This window comes from Felis catus, chromosome A1 (genome assembly GCF_018350175.1).
Source record: "Felis catus isolate Fca126 chromosome A1, F.catus_Fca126_mat1.0, whole genome shotgun sequence".
NCBI classification, from domain to species: Eukaryota; Metazoa; Chordata; class Mammalia; order Carnivora; family Felidae; genus Felis; species Felis catus.
Window position 1 is genome coordinate 182,697,923 of NC_058368.1, and position 14,920 is coordinate 182,712,842.

Below are 14,920 nucleotides of genomic sequence, written 5' to 3' on the forward strand. Positions count from 1 at the left end.
CCCGACACGGGGCTCAAACTCACGGACCGCGAGATCATGACCTGAGCTGAAGTCGATGCTTAACCGACTGAGCCACCCAGGTGCCCCTAACTAGATTTTTTTAAATCTCTGATCTTCCACGTGTTTTTGCCCCCAGAACATCAAACAAATGCTTAAGATTTAATTTCCTATCCTGTAAAATGGGAATAATAATATCTCTACCTCATAGTTTTGGTAAGGACTAAAAGAGAAGATACATGAAAAGTACTTAGCACAGTGTCAGGCACATATGAAGCACCCCAAATTAACTACTGTAATTCTTTTTTTTTTTTTAATTTTTTTTCAACGTTTTTTATTTATTTTTGGGACAGAAAGAGACAGAGCATGAACGGGGGAGGGGCAGAGAGAGAGGGAGACACAGAATCGGAAACAGGCTCCAGGCTCTGAGCCATCATCAGCCCAGAGCCTGACGCGGGGCTCGAACTCACAGACCGCGAGATCGTGACCTGGCTGAAGTCGGATGCTTAACCGACTGCGCCACCCAGGCGCCCCAACTACTGTAATTCTAACAGTTCTTTTTAATTCCACCAATTTTTCCAGTATCATTTGTTTTATTTAATCATATAATTTTTGAAGTTATCAAAATAAAAGTGTGCTAGTTCTCATATATACAACATGAAAAACTATCATTGAGGAGCCATTGGCAAACTGATATGGCAATGTTCTACGTGGAAAAGACACTCGTAATTTGTGCTTTATTTTTTTTTTTCCTGATTAAATATGTGATTCTCATGCTGTCACAGAACCAATAGAACCACAGTTTATATTTTTAAAATATAGATTTGTGTTCATCCCACTTCCCAACTCAAATATTATTGAGAAGGGAAGTGTCATTTCTTTTTTTATTAAAAAAAATTTTTTTAATGTTTACTTACTTTTGAGAGAAAGAGAGAGAAAATGGGGGAGGGACAAAGAGAGAGAAGGACAGAGGATCCAAAGCTGGCTCTGCGCAGACAGCACAGAGCTCCAAGTGGAGCTTGAATTCATGAACCATGAGATCATGACCTGAGCCAAAACTGGACACATAAAAGACTCAGCCACCCAAATGCCCCGGCAAGTGTCATTTCTTGTGAATTTATCCCTCACTCCTCTGGTGATACACAAAGATACCTACAAAATCAGAACACTTTACTTTTTGAATACTACTGTGCCTCCAAAGGAGGTTTTACTCCTTCAATTATAGTAAGTGTTAGAGGCAAGAGGACTCTACAGAAAATTCCTTGTTGAAGAGACAAGATGCAAATTGTTTCTCATTTCAGGCAAATTGTTCTAGAGCCAATAGTCATCAAAGGAGCCGGTTCTTACTTGGGTCCTTATAGGAAGTGTTTGTAAGAAGGTGATGTGTGGGCAAAATTTAGGATTAACTTTAGCTGGGAAAAGAATCCATAGAATTGCATTTAGAATCTTAGCAATCTCATAAACTTGAACTGTGGATTTTAGAACATTCTTTATAGCTCATGCTGAATACAAATAATAAAATGATCTCCAAATAAGAAAAGATATCACCTACTTACAAAGAGAAATGAAAACTGTTTTCAGCTGTCATAAAATTCTTGTCAGATATGCAGGCTATAATTAACCTGATATATGTATATAAGAATTGTTATAAAAGGTGTGATTGCACTGTGGATGAGTTATGTTGTTTAGCTAGTCATGAAAACATCAAAATCACATTTATAATTTCACATATATTATTTGGACCTCCATGATTTATTACCTAGTATTTACAAAATTTACACCTAAGAGTCAACCAAAAAATGTTATTTTCCTGTTTCGTAAAAATCCATCTCTTTAATATATAAAAGCTCTATGGCACCTGAAGAGAAAAAGGGAATGAAAACAAGAGAACAAACATAGGCTTTCTTTCAGGACAGAATGGTTCCATAAGCTAAATTTTATAGCAAGGAAAACAAAAGAGCCTCCTGATACAGTTCTTCATCATTAATCTCTGTCTCCTTGCTAGTGCATAATCTATATGAACAGGGATGGGTCTGGGGGATTTGTGGCAAGTATTAGGTTGAATTTCTCAAGGAAATAACTTTTCGGCTTATGTGTATGACTTAATCTCTTTAATAGAATAATTCCCTTTTTATTAATTCTTATAACTATTTTATGAACTTCAGTGGCAAAATAATTAATTATTTTTTTTTCCATACCCATAAATGGGATGGCAAAGAAATTCATAATAAAAAAAGAAAGAATTTCATCTGGGCTTACCTGACATAGACAAATTCTCCAATCAATTCTCTGCTCAGAAGGTAATGTGGTTCTTTTACAACATAAATGAAACGATGTCCTGTGTTTCAAACCTTTCACTGACTGCCAATTGAATAATATTCAAACATACACAGAGCTTAGAAGTCCCTGCCTGATCTTTCTCCTGAATTCTGCCTTAATCGCATCTTACTCCACTTTCCCTATAACTTATTGGTCTTCTTTGATTCTTGGAACACATCAAAGCTTTACTTTTTTGTTTTTTTCATCTTCTCAAATCCTGCTTCCTCTGTCAGATCCTGTTTCCTCATTACTTGCCTGCCTCATTCTCTATCTTCATGTTTCAGATTAAATATAACTTTCTCAGAAATACTTCTCTGATGGAGCGAATATTATCAGTCCTCAACAATTTCTGGACTTCCATTCCTTCTGACTCACCTGGGAGATACTTCCCAGTTCTCTGAAGTTAAACACAACCATATGACAAGTACTGGCCAATGACATGTGAACAAATGACAAATGTCACTTCTAGGCTGGGTCAGTGAAAACCTATTACATGATTCTTTCAGACTTTCTTCCTTTTTAACAGTGAACTTGTTGAAACAGTGGAGCCAGAGGACCTAGGGATCACTGAAGTACCACAAGGACAGATGCCCTAGGGAGTTGGCTGGACGACAGCTGGTTTTATGTGAACAAAAAACAAACTTCTATTGTGTTAGGACACTGAGATTGGGGGTTTTATCCATGTTATTGTAATGGAAGCCTAACAACACCACTCAAATTAGGTCTGCCATATTATTTTCTTTACTAGCACTTGCCGTGATTTCATTAAAATTAAATGTGCATCAATTTCTTTATTCATTGTCTATTTCTACCTGTAAACCAGGGGTTAGCAAATACTTTTGGCAAAGGGACAGACAGAAAATATTTTAGGCTTTGCAGCACCCAGGTCTCTGTGGGAACTACTGAAGTCTCCCTTTCCAGGGCAAAAGCTGTCATGGCAATATTTTAAATAGTTATTGTGGCTGTGGTCCAAAACTAGGTAATGGGCTACACAGATTTAATCTGTGGCCTACAGTTTTCCAACCACTTCTCTAGACTATTAAATCCACAGATGTAAGATGCATTTTTCATTTATGATGATATACCTTTCATTAAGAGAGTTCTTGGTACATGGTAATAAAATTTTTCTTAAAAAAAATAAATGAGTGAGGTATGCTAAGATCAGTCAGCACAAAAGTGGGTGTTGGTTAAGTTTCTCTACTGCAGGCTGATAAACTATTTAGAATATCACCAAATTCCAGATTATACCCCCCCCATACTATGGGTGAGTCTTAGCATTATGTCTAGATGCATCTTTATATAAACTTTTTATTACCCTATTTCTTCTATTTCTATAGAAGAGAGATGAATAAATGCATGAACTGTATAGGATGAAAAAGAATAGTATACAATACCCTGAATCCTAGAATACATTCATTCCAGACTATTTTTTAATATAGATTGAAGCACATGCAATGAGAAGGTGCAAACCTAGTATGCACTTAAATAGTTCATTATCTCCACTCACCCAACTATGTCTTTCTTCTTGAAAACTATTGAAATTTTCCTCAACCATGCCATTGAGATCGCATTAACTATGCCTAATTTGCCAAATAATTAAGTGAACATGTATTATGTGCAAGGCATTCTGACAAACTCAGAATGTAGGACTTCCTTCAATCCTTACATTAACACCATAGAAATATTGCTTTTACTGTTTATATTCTAGAATAAGGAAATAGAGAGTTATGAAAGGATTATTGTAGTGACCAATACCTAGTGACACCAAGATTTGAAATCTAATTTTGAATGATTCCAAAATGATTATTGTGTCACAGTATTTCATTTAAATTGTTGATTAAATAAATAGTGGTGATGATACTGATAAGTTGAGAAATGCTTTTCTTAAGGAAGAAAATATCCTAGTTTTCTTGAGGCTAAGGTGGGTACTTGAAAGACTCTAGGCAGACTGACCAACTACTAAATGTTTTCTGGTTTGATACACTAATGACAACTCCAGCAAATCAAACTGGCTGTTCACATCTAATTTGGCACCAATAAAATGTAAGCATAAGTAACTAGGAAGTTGCTAAAAATTTAACTACTGTTCTCCATTATGCAAGTAATGAGTGAATAAAATAAACAGAAACATGAAAGAACAAATTTCAGTATTATAATTTGCTAATGGAAATGTATATTGTCATCATTCCAACATGATATTTATTAACTTAGGGTGTCTGCATAAAAGAAAGAAATTTATTAGAAGATTAACATTTTTCTTAACATTCAGTTTGTATTTTGACAAATATTTGTGAGAATAGATTTGAAGACTAAGTTGATTTCTAATGAAAAATTTTCTAGCCATCCAGCTTCTGCACCATTTTTTTGGAAATAAAAGGTCATGAACATTTTCTAGATATTATTCATTCTGAATAAATCTATTATAATTACTAATAATAGGCAATAGTTTCTTTCAAAATTATATGCCATTCTTAATCTTTTCCCATTTTAAAGGGTTTGAAAGTTCATACTATTGGGATTGTGTAAAAAAAAAGACATTAAGAATATTCAAATCTCTTAAGTTTTCGTTTATAGAAACTGCTCAACACTATGTCCCACTTGCTTAAAATAAAACGTTTTTCCAAGTAGGGAAGATTCAGGCCCTTGTTAGGTAAATCTTTCAATTAAGTGGTTCTTCAGTGTTTTATTTCTGGTTTTAGTGCAAATAAAATGTTGTAAGCTATATATTTTTAAAATTTTTGTTCACTGACGGGGGAAAAATACCTTAACTGATTACCCAGGATTGATTGTCTTATACATATACATATATATGTACATGTGAGTGTACACACACACACACACACACACACACACACATATATTCATCAAAGAGGAGAAATCTAACCTGTAATAAATATTTAAAGAAAAATGTTTTGTGACACTGTGGAAATAAGAATGTATACAACCATTCCAATTCTTGAGCTGGAAGGACCTCACGATCATCTTTCTCATTTGATAGGTGAAACTCAGATTCAGAGAAGAGAAATGGCAGCTTCACTATTTAAAAATGAGATAAAGCGATCAAACAAAACCGGGTTGAAATCTAGGCTGTATTGCTACCTGGCAAGTTGCCTAAAGTTCTCTACTTTTTTCTATTAAAAGGGCTAGTGAGTCTCACATATAAGCTATTTTTAGGGTTGAATATTAGGGTTATATATTCATGGTGTCATGTTGAAATAAGGTTTAGAAAGAATACCCAGAACCCTGCCTAGAATCTAGCAGGCACTCAGGAAATAACTATAATTTTTATTATATTATCACCAACATCATAAATATCTTGCTCTAGGTATACAGCTAATCACTGAAATAGAAATGAATAGAAAGCTGTTTCCCAATTTCTAATTTAGTGCTCTTTCTGATATACCTTATAGGAGTTTGATCTTTTGTTGAGTGATAGGCAGAAACATAGCTTATGGGAGGAGATGAAGTCAGTCAGCCCATAAAGGAGAAGTAGTACTGAAAAAGAAGACTGATGGCATAATCCAGCAGGTGGAAAGGAATGGGGTGGGCAGAGGTAACAGAATTAAATGCTCAGGTATTTAAAAAGTATGCTGTATGGCAAGTTTTTCTGACTAATTAGAAAGTTGCTAACTGTAGAAAAGAAAAATAAATACAAAAGTTTTGTAAGTTGCAACTTGCAATTCAGGAATATTTGGATCTATTGCAGAACAGACAACAAAGAAGCATCATTACAGGTTTTTAATTAATGGAGTAACATGGTGAAATCTCTCTAAAATTAGTCTTTTGGTGAGTAATAATACAGTTAGAACATGGTATGAGGGGACAGTGGAAACTACTGTCAGACCCTTGTAAAAAGGGGTTATAAAGACACGCAAAAACAATATTGCTTTACTTTTAGGTATTTGTAGCACAGTGATGATTATGGAGAGAAATAGGAATAGTTCTTTTTTTTTTCGTCCCATGAGACAGTGTACTGAGTTTTTTTTGTTTTTGTTTTTGTTTTCCCTCAGAAGGGAAACTAGTCAGAACCCAAAATCAAATGCCCATGTTTCATATTTTTTTCTCAGTTTCATGAATGAAACCTCAAGTCTAAGATGGATATAAAAACAGCTCCAAGTCTGGTTCAAAGAGAAACTAGGCTTCATGCTCTTTGAGAGCAATCCGCCCATGGAGGATTATTGGACATCTTGGTCGGGACTGAATTTGAACCAGGTTCCAAGGATGAAAGCCCACAGACTAATCTGCTGAGCTACCAAGCCCACTGTCGTAGAGGTTTATAGAAATCCTATTAACTGAGAGATTGAAGGGAAAGAAGATAAGATAGCAAGGTGTTGGGAATCAAGCTTCAGTAGTTTTAACAGAAAAGGTACTTTCGAACCATACTATAGTATATAGATAGGAACTAAACGCTACACACGCACACACACACACACACACACACACAATGTACACGTGAATGTGTGTTACTATATACATGAAATTGTACATTTTCACAGATTCTATTTTGCACGTCTTATATGGTATATAAAATGTGCAATATATTTAATATGGAAATATTTATCTTAAGACTGGTGTTCATGTTGAAATCCATCTTCTTATTCTAGCCCTTCCAAGACAACAATAATGAATATCACGAACTACCCTTCTATCGTGTGCTAATAGTCATATTAATAGTCTTAGGATCTACTGCAATAATGACAATTTTATCACTCAGTACCATTTATTTCTCTCCTGATTCTGAAAATACCTGCCACAAACAGTATTTGCTGGCGATTAATCCAGTATAACTGAAATGGAGCAAGAGAGATGATTTAACTGACCCTTATAAAATTGGAGTTTATATTTGCAGATAAGTTAGGCAGCTAAGATCATCACAAAGAGAATTTGCTATGCATATTACGATATGGCTGGGCCATACTGGGAAACTTATATGACCACACTGGGTTTTGTTCTCTTATCCAGGATTGAAGACGTTAGATTGGATTTGGTGGCCAACAGCATTCTTTACTCTTCTAAATAATTTAAAACCCTATGATAGTAAAATGGCTGGTCAATGTGGACAGAAAAGACGAGACAAGCAAAAGAAAAAAAGAAAGAAAACTGCAAAATTAAGGCAATAAATCCTAAGAAAATAGGAAAAGCTCATAACCCATGGGTCACAAGTCTGGAACTAGAATGTTAAGGCTGTTTCTAAGAGGTTAAGATGGTGGGGGTGGGGGGGTGGGGTAATGCTGAAGAATGACTAGACATATCTCAGCTTTTATCATCACATTTCATCTGATCAGATCAGATGACATTTGGACCTCCTCCTAGCATTAAAACATACAGATTTAATTATTTCTCTAAACTATTAGGTTCTACATATAGTTCACAGTTTGTTCATGAAATCAGGTTAGAATTCTGGTTACCAGATGACATAGGGCATCTTTTCTAAGCTTTGATTTCTTTTCCTAGAAAAGGAGTGTATTAATTCTGACTATTCACATGGGCATGTTGTAAAAACTCTATGAATTAAAGGGTGTGAATGTGCTTTTTCTACTATAAGGCACTACAAATGATAAATGAAGATAGACAATCATTATAGTTAAGTTGATTATTAGCAAATGGCCATAGAAATATTAAGCTGATAGCAAATTTTCAAAATTCCAGGTAACTATTTAGGATAGATGCATGTAGTTCTTCTAATTTTGAAGTATTTTTATCTTTAGTGTGACATTAATTAGACATTTGTGGCACGAAGATTTTCCTTTGCCGTAAAGATAAGATTGTTAGAAACAGCATACTTTTGGAGTTACATGGTTGGAAGCAAGCCAATTCTATAAATTTTATAGACAAAACAATAAAAAACAATAATACAGAGAAAACCAAAAAAGGAATAGCAAAAGTTTTCTAAATTTTATTTCTAAACTACAGCCATAGTGATGTGCACAGACATAGAAAATTTATTCTGAGTTGTTATTATCTTAAATGAAAAATAGAAGTGATGCTTTGTGTATCGTTGCTGAGAATATTTTAATTTCTTCCAAGCACTTGTAATAGTCATGTAATAATTATAGGCAAACAACAATGGGATATACATTCATCCTGGATTATTCTAATGATCAAGATATAAAAGAAATCAGACATTTGTATCTCAAAATTGTTATGTACTATTCTCCCTTCTTGTGAGTATCTGTAGGGTTTGAACACCAGGAGGGGAATGCTCCATTGAGAACAGAAAAACGAAACTGAACCAGGCAAATAGAGATACTCTGCCTTAAACTCTTAATTTATAACTATTTCTAAGGGCCTGCAGGAGGAAGGGCCATTACAGATATTTACTTCATTGTTTTTTCAAGTGGAGAGTTCATCATTTGTCTCAGTCAATACATGCAGGCAGACTTACACCCAGTTTGCCCTTAAATTCAAACCCAGAACTGTGGCTGTGAACCCATCCATTCAGAACAAACTTTCTGCAAGCACATCCTCACAACGTATCATATCTGTGTAGCTTTCTATCTCAGGGCCACCGAGCCGTCACTTAAGCTTGCTCCTCAGTTAGCATCTAGGAGCTTGTTATTTAAAAGGGGTTCTCCTTCACAAAGCTCTCCCTTCCCTTCCAAGAGCAGGATTTCAATTTTGAAGACAAATGTTATTCACACCCTCCCAGATATTTTCATTAGAGTAGGGGGTTCCCTATCTTCCATCACTAGCAACCCTCGGGTACTACCTTTGAAGATTTCTGGGAATTTAGGTCTCAGGATGAAAACATCTGGGTGGATAAATGATTTGATTAAAATTATGGCAATGATCAAACATTTTTAAATGATGTGGATACAGCTTGAGCTTCTCAGTTTAGAAATCTGTAAGACAGAGATGAATTTTCTAATAGGCCATTTTTCATGTTTCTATCTTGTAACAACATTTCCCTGAGTACTATGGAACACTATCCATACCATAAGGTACTCTATTTTTTTTTTTTTTTAATTTCAGCCAAATATAAATGTAAGAGAAAATATATTCCCTTCTCTGAATATTCCTAATGCACATATTAAAGGTACTATGAAGTTATTTATGAAAGAAATCTCCTATGTTTAACCCTGTACTGCCCAAATCATTTAAACATGTGACACTTTTCTCTTATAAAGTCTCTGATACATCCCATGGCACACTGTGCAATTTGAGTTTTAGAAAGGACCTGGGAAAATACTCATCAGAAAGAGACTGTAGGGTTGGCATTTGGACATCATGACTCTGATATTTGCATATTTGGTGGGAAATGTTGCCTCAGTGCTGTGTAACCTATCCTCACATTACCCCTTCCCAAATTTCTTCCCCAATCCCAAATTAGAGTATTCTTGGCCTTCTGTTGCTCATAGTGTAATATTTAAACTCCTAACGTACTATGAAAAGTTTGATGTCTGATGCAAATGTTTCTTTCTTATTCCTCATACCCCTCTTATCACTGAACTTACTGCCTGGCAAAATGATCTACTTACCACCTGCTCAACACAGAATGCTCCCTGTGCTTGCCATTTCTTTCTGCATGGAAGTCCCTCTTTCTCCATGTTTTCATTGACTTGTATCATTTTTCTAGATAGAACTGAAGTGTCACCACCTCTATAAAGATTTATTTTCTTACACTTCTTAGGTCTTTTTTGCTTCATTATCATCTGCATCTTCTTAGACCCATCTGTGTCTAGTACTTTCAAAGAGTATCAAAGTTTTCTCTTTAAATGTCTCTTTACAAGTAAATCTAATCTGGGAGGCTAGAAGTCAGAGTAACTGTTCTCTCTAGATAGGGACTTAGTGACTGGGGAAGGACATAAACAAGCTTTCTGTAATACCTTATTTTTCTTGTCATAGATGGTGATTACATGGATGTATGAATAAGTAAAAATTCAAGTTGTAAATTTAAGATTAATTTAGCAAATCTATTGTTATTTATTGCATACCATAAGAGCAAAATTTTTAAAGATTTTTGATTTAGAGAGAGAGAGAGAGAGCATAAAAATGAAGGAGAGAGAGAATCTCAAGAGGCTCCAGGCCCAGCACAGAGCCTGACACGGGGCTCGATCCTATGACCCTGGGATAGAGTTGAAATCAAGAGTCGGGTGCTCAATTGACAGAGCTACCCAGGGGCATCATACAAGAGCAAAATTTTTTACATATGTGTTGCCCTACTAGTGTTTTAATCACCATAGAGGAGACATTTTATTCATCTTTCCTATTTCCAAGTTATAATGGTGCCAGCACAATGGGGATATGCACATTCTGTGAAGAATGAGTAAGTGACTGAAGAGACATGCAGTCCCCTTTCCTGGGTGCAGCCTTCACTTGTCAAGAGAGGAACACATTTCAGGTAGATGGAGGCTATTTAATAGACTATAATTAGAGCAATCAGAAGACACGGATGATGGTATGTAGCTGATAAGTTTGCAGATGAAAAGAGTGTATGCAGACTGATTAAGAATTCTGAATAGAACTTTAGAGCTTGGCAACATTTCAACAATGTAGTTCACTGAACAGCTCAGCAAATACCTGTGCCACATATGTCTTCTATTTTCCCTCACACTTAAGACATTTCCCTAAAGGTTAATAAACAATAGATACATCCCTGAAGAACAATATATATATATAATTGACTCAAATATTATTACTTAACATTAACTGCCAGCTGTATGCAACTTACAACTAGCATAAACTCTTTGCCCTTGAGAATCCTATGTTTAAAAAAAAAAGTTACAATGTTAGGCAAAAAGGCAAGAGGAAAAGATTAATTGTTTTCTTAGTTAATGTCTTCTGTTCATTCTTGAGACATATAAGATGTCTATTAGGAGTCAGGAACCATGTTAGGATATGGGCAAAAAAATGGTGAGGAAAACAAGGCTCATGACTTCATGAAAGTCCAGCAAAAGAATAAAAAGTATAAACTGCTTTCATTTACAGTTTTCTCTCTGCTAACTATTCCTCATGCATGTATTTATTGTTCATAGCAGTCAAATGAAATGCATATCATTATCATCCCTGCATTATAAATGAAGAGGTTCAAGTAAGATAAATAAGAGGTTCACTTAGATAATAAAAATCCACATATATGATTTTCCAATCTCTATTTGTTAAGTTCTGGAGAGGAGGAAACTGGGCTTGGACTTCTGTGTTTCTTCCTCAGCATATCCAGTGCAGGGCTGGAAACATAGTAGGGTGTCAGATATCAATGGATTTACTGTGATGGGATTTGCCCTACAATTTCTTTCCTGTTCTTGGGCATCAGGAAAAGGAGGGTATTTCTTTCCTGTGCAAGAGAGATGCCACCATATTAAATTCTACGTTTAACCCATCATTGTATTCTTTGCCTCTGTACATTATCAGAGTAACTGGCATACGGTATGGTATGGCTTAGGCCAAATCAACCAAATTTGTTAACTGTGTAGCATGATTGTCCATGCTTCACTCCCATTACTGCAAATCAAGCTCAGTAGTAGTGTCTGTGTGTCTGTGTGCTCTGCTTCTAACAAATGGCACCAGCAGTACAGAAAGCCAGAAGTATGTAGAGTTAGAGGCCCTACTAATCCCTATCCAATGATTAACTTCTGCCGGATATGAAGCTTGAGCTTCTTTCCTCAAGGTAGGACCAACTCTCAGATACAATTTGCTCCCCATAAAACCAGGATAGGGCTAAAACCTTGCCTGAAATTATACTATGGATGGAACACATCCTTTCCCTCTCCTTTTCCCTCCACTCCTTTTCTAGCTTCTTACTGGAAGTACCTCTTTGCTCAATCATTTACACATGAAGTTTCAGTTCAGAGTTTGCTTCTAAGGAAACCAACTGCAGATAATCTATTTAACCTATTTTGTAGTAGTTAATAGTATATCAGACAGGATTCTCAAGGGAAGCAGAAGTGATAGGATATTTATATAGAGAGAGTAAAATGTATTTTAATGAATTGGCTCACAAGATTGTAGGGCTTGGAAAGTCTAAAATCTATAGGGTAGCCTGGCAGGCTGGAAATCCAAGTCAGGGTTCATTATGCAGCCTTGAGTCTGAAATCCGTATGACAGGCCAACAGGCTGAAAACTGAGGCAGAATTTCTATGTTACAGTCTTGAGGGAGAATTCTTTCTTCCCCATGAAATGGAGTTTGAGCCTTAAGACCTTCAACTGATTGATGAGGCCCACCCACATTATGGAGTATAATATACTTTGCTTAAAGTCAAATGATTGTAAATGTTCAAGTACATCTATAAGAGACCATCACAGCAACATCTAAATTGATGTTTGGCCAAACAACTGGGCACCAGAGCCTAGCCAAGCTATTACATGAATTAACCATCAGAAGAAGGGGATTTTGGAATGGTGGAATAAGCCGCGGCCTAAGCTGGAGGAGACCACTCACAAGGATTCTGGAACAGCCTATAGTTTGGTTATGTGCCTCAGCTTTTTATTTTTATTTTTGTCTCCTATGCAGGAGGGTCTTAAGAGTACCTGACGATACATGAGGTGAAAAACAATATTGTACTAGTGGCTTAGCACTTCTGAGATACTAGGCTGGCTCACTGATCAATTCAGAAGTCCAGGCAGAAGTCAGAAGGTCCAAATGATTAGGTTTACTATGAGAACCGGAGAGCGAGAAAGCACAATTATTAATTATACATCAATTTGTGTATTTGATTAACAACTTTCTCATAACCCAATGAGGATATAAGTTCCATAAGATGAAAGCTGATTCTATTATCGTATGCCCAAACCTAGCAGAGTACCTGGTACAATGGATATTTACTGAATCAATGCCAATGACATTAAATTAGTATAAACATCATTGCATTTACATAAATTATATAGAGCAATTATATGTAATAAATATACAACTTATACATAAATATATATTTATATATGTGTATACATGTGTGTGTATACACACATACCCTCATATACTTTTATTAGTTTGTGGATGTCCTGACAAAACTGTGCTTATACTTTATGCGTTTTATGTTTTTATGTTTATGATACTCCTTTTTTTTTTAAGTTTTTTTCAACGTTTATTTATTTTTGGGACAGAGAGAGACAGAGCATGAACGGGGGAGGGGCAGAGAGAGAGGGAGACACAGAATCGGAAACAGGCTCCAGCCTCTGAGCCATCAGCCCAGAGCCTGACGCGGGGCTCAAACTCCCGGACCGCGAGATCGTGACCTGGTTGAAGTCGGACGCTTAACGGACTGCGCCACCCAGGCGCCCCTATGATACTCCTTTTATAGGGAAAATATCTTTGAGTCTGTCACACAATGAGATCCTCCTTGTGGTCTTTTTGCAGAAGGTGAGGTAACATTCAACCATTGAAATCATCTTTGCTGTAAATCTCTCAACATCAGTTTACTGTTAATAACTCCAAACAGGGGGGAAAAAAATAAGACAGACAATCGGACAAGGGGACCCGAGCAGCAGAAAATAATTGGACTCTCTAAATTGTACCATTCTCAAGAGAAATTACTGGAGCACACTGTTTCTTTCCCGGACCACGCTGTGCATCCCTTGGAATCGCTACAGAGGCATTTTATTGCTCATTAAATATTTTTTAATGTGAATCCACTCTTGGCATTTCTATTTTATAGTTTTTCTCACAATCCTTCCTGTGTTGAATACCTCCTTCCCGACTATGTGTAATTTAAAAGAAATTATGTAAGCTTATTTCTCTGATTAAGAAAGCCTAATGCGCAAACACACAAAGGATATGACCAGTGTAGCTCAAGTAGCTAATGAATCTGGCAGTTTTAAGCTCGTTCCCAATAAAAATGGGCCCCACAAATCACTATAAAAAATGTGTTTTGTACCTCAAGAGCCATAATTGTCACACATTTACAATTCATAAGCAGTGACTGCAGGGTGCTTACTCTAGTTAATCCTCCATAGAATAGTGGATATTGATGCTGTGGAGAAGGGGCACAACAAAATCATCTGTCACTTGAAATACTCATTTGGGAAGCCTCACACACTAATGAAATCCTGAAATGTAGCAATGGGAAGCCTGAATGAGATCTTCTGCCTAAACTGTAAGTGGTGACAAAGGTGTAAGTCTGAGATGCCCAGGCATAGCCTGGTGTAGCTTGCCTCTGGTTTACTGACTCTAAAATAGTAAAGATAAAACCTGTATTTGGATTGTCCAAAAACCTATGTCTCAAGACTTTACTGTACACCTATCTGGACCTAAAGAAACAGAACGGAGACATATAAATTCTAAGAAACTTCCTTGCCATGACTGATTTGGTTAAAGTGTAACCGGTATATGATGAATAGCTAGACTTAATAATGACTTGATGAACATATTCAATATATTTACAATTCTTTTAGCAAGGGAGAATACTTTCTGTGACTATTACATTCAAATGATTTCCAAATCTTAAAAGTAGTATTTGAATTCAACCAAAACACGTAGATTGTCCCTAAAACTTGTAGTAAATGGCTATAAACCTACATAATTGGATCTTTGGAGTGTGAGGCCTCCCTCTGGTACATCATGAGTACTTGAAATAGACTCTTGGTCTGGTTTCAAATTCAATTTTTGTTTTGTTTTTAAAGAACATTGATAAAATCAGAGAAAGCATATTGTTTATTCAATCTAATCCAT

The 14,920-nt window shown here is 36.0% G+C and overlaps 1 protein-coding gene across 1 annotated transcript in view; it reads right to left on the bottom strand.

The window, feature by feature from the left end:
* TENM2 (teneurin transmembrane protein 2) overlaps positions 1-14,920 on the bottom strand; it is a 2,391,334-nt gene that overhangs the window by 2,182,456 nt on the left and 193,958 nt on the right. The window lies entirely within an intron of this gene.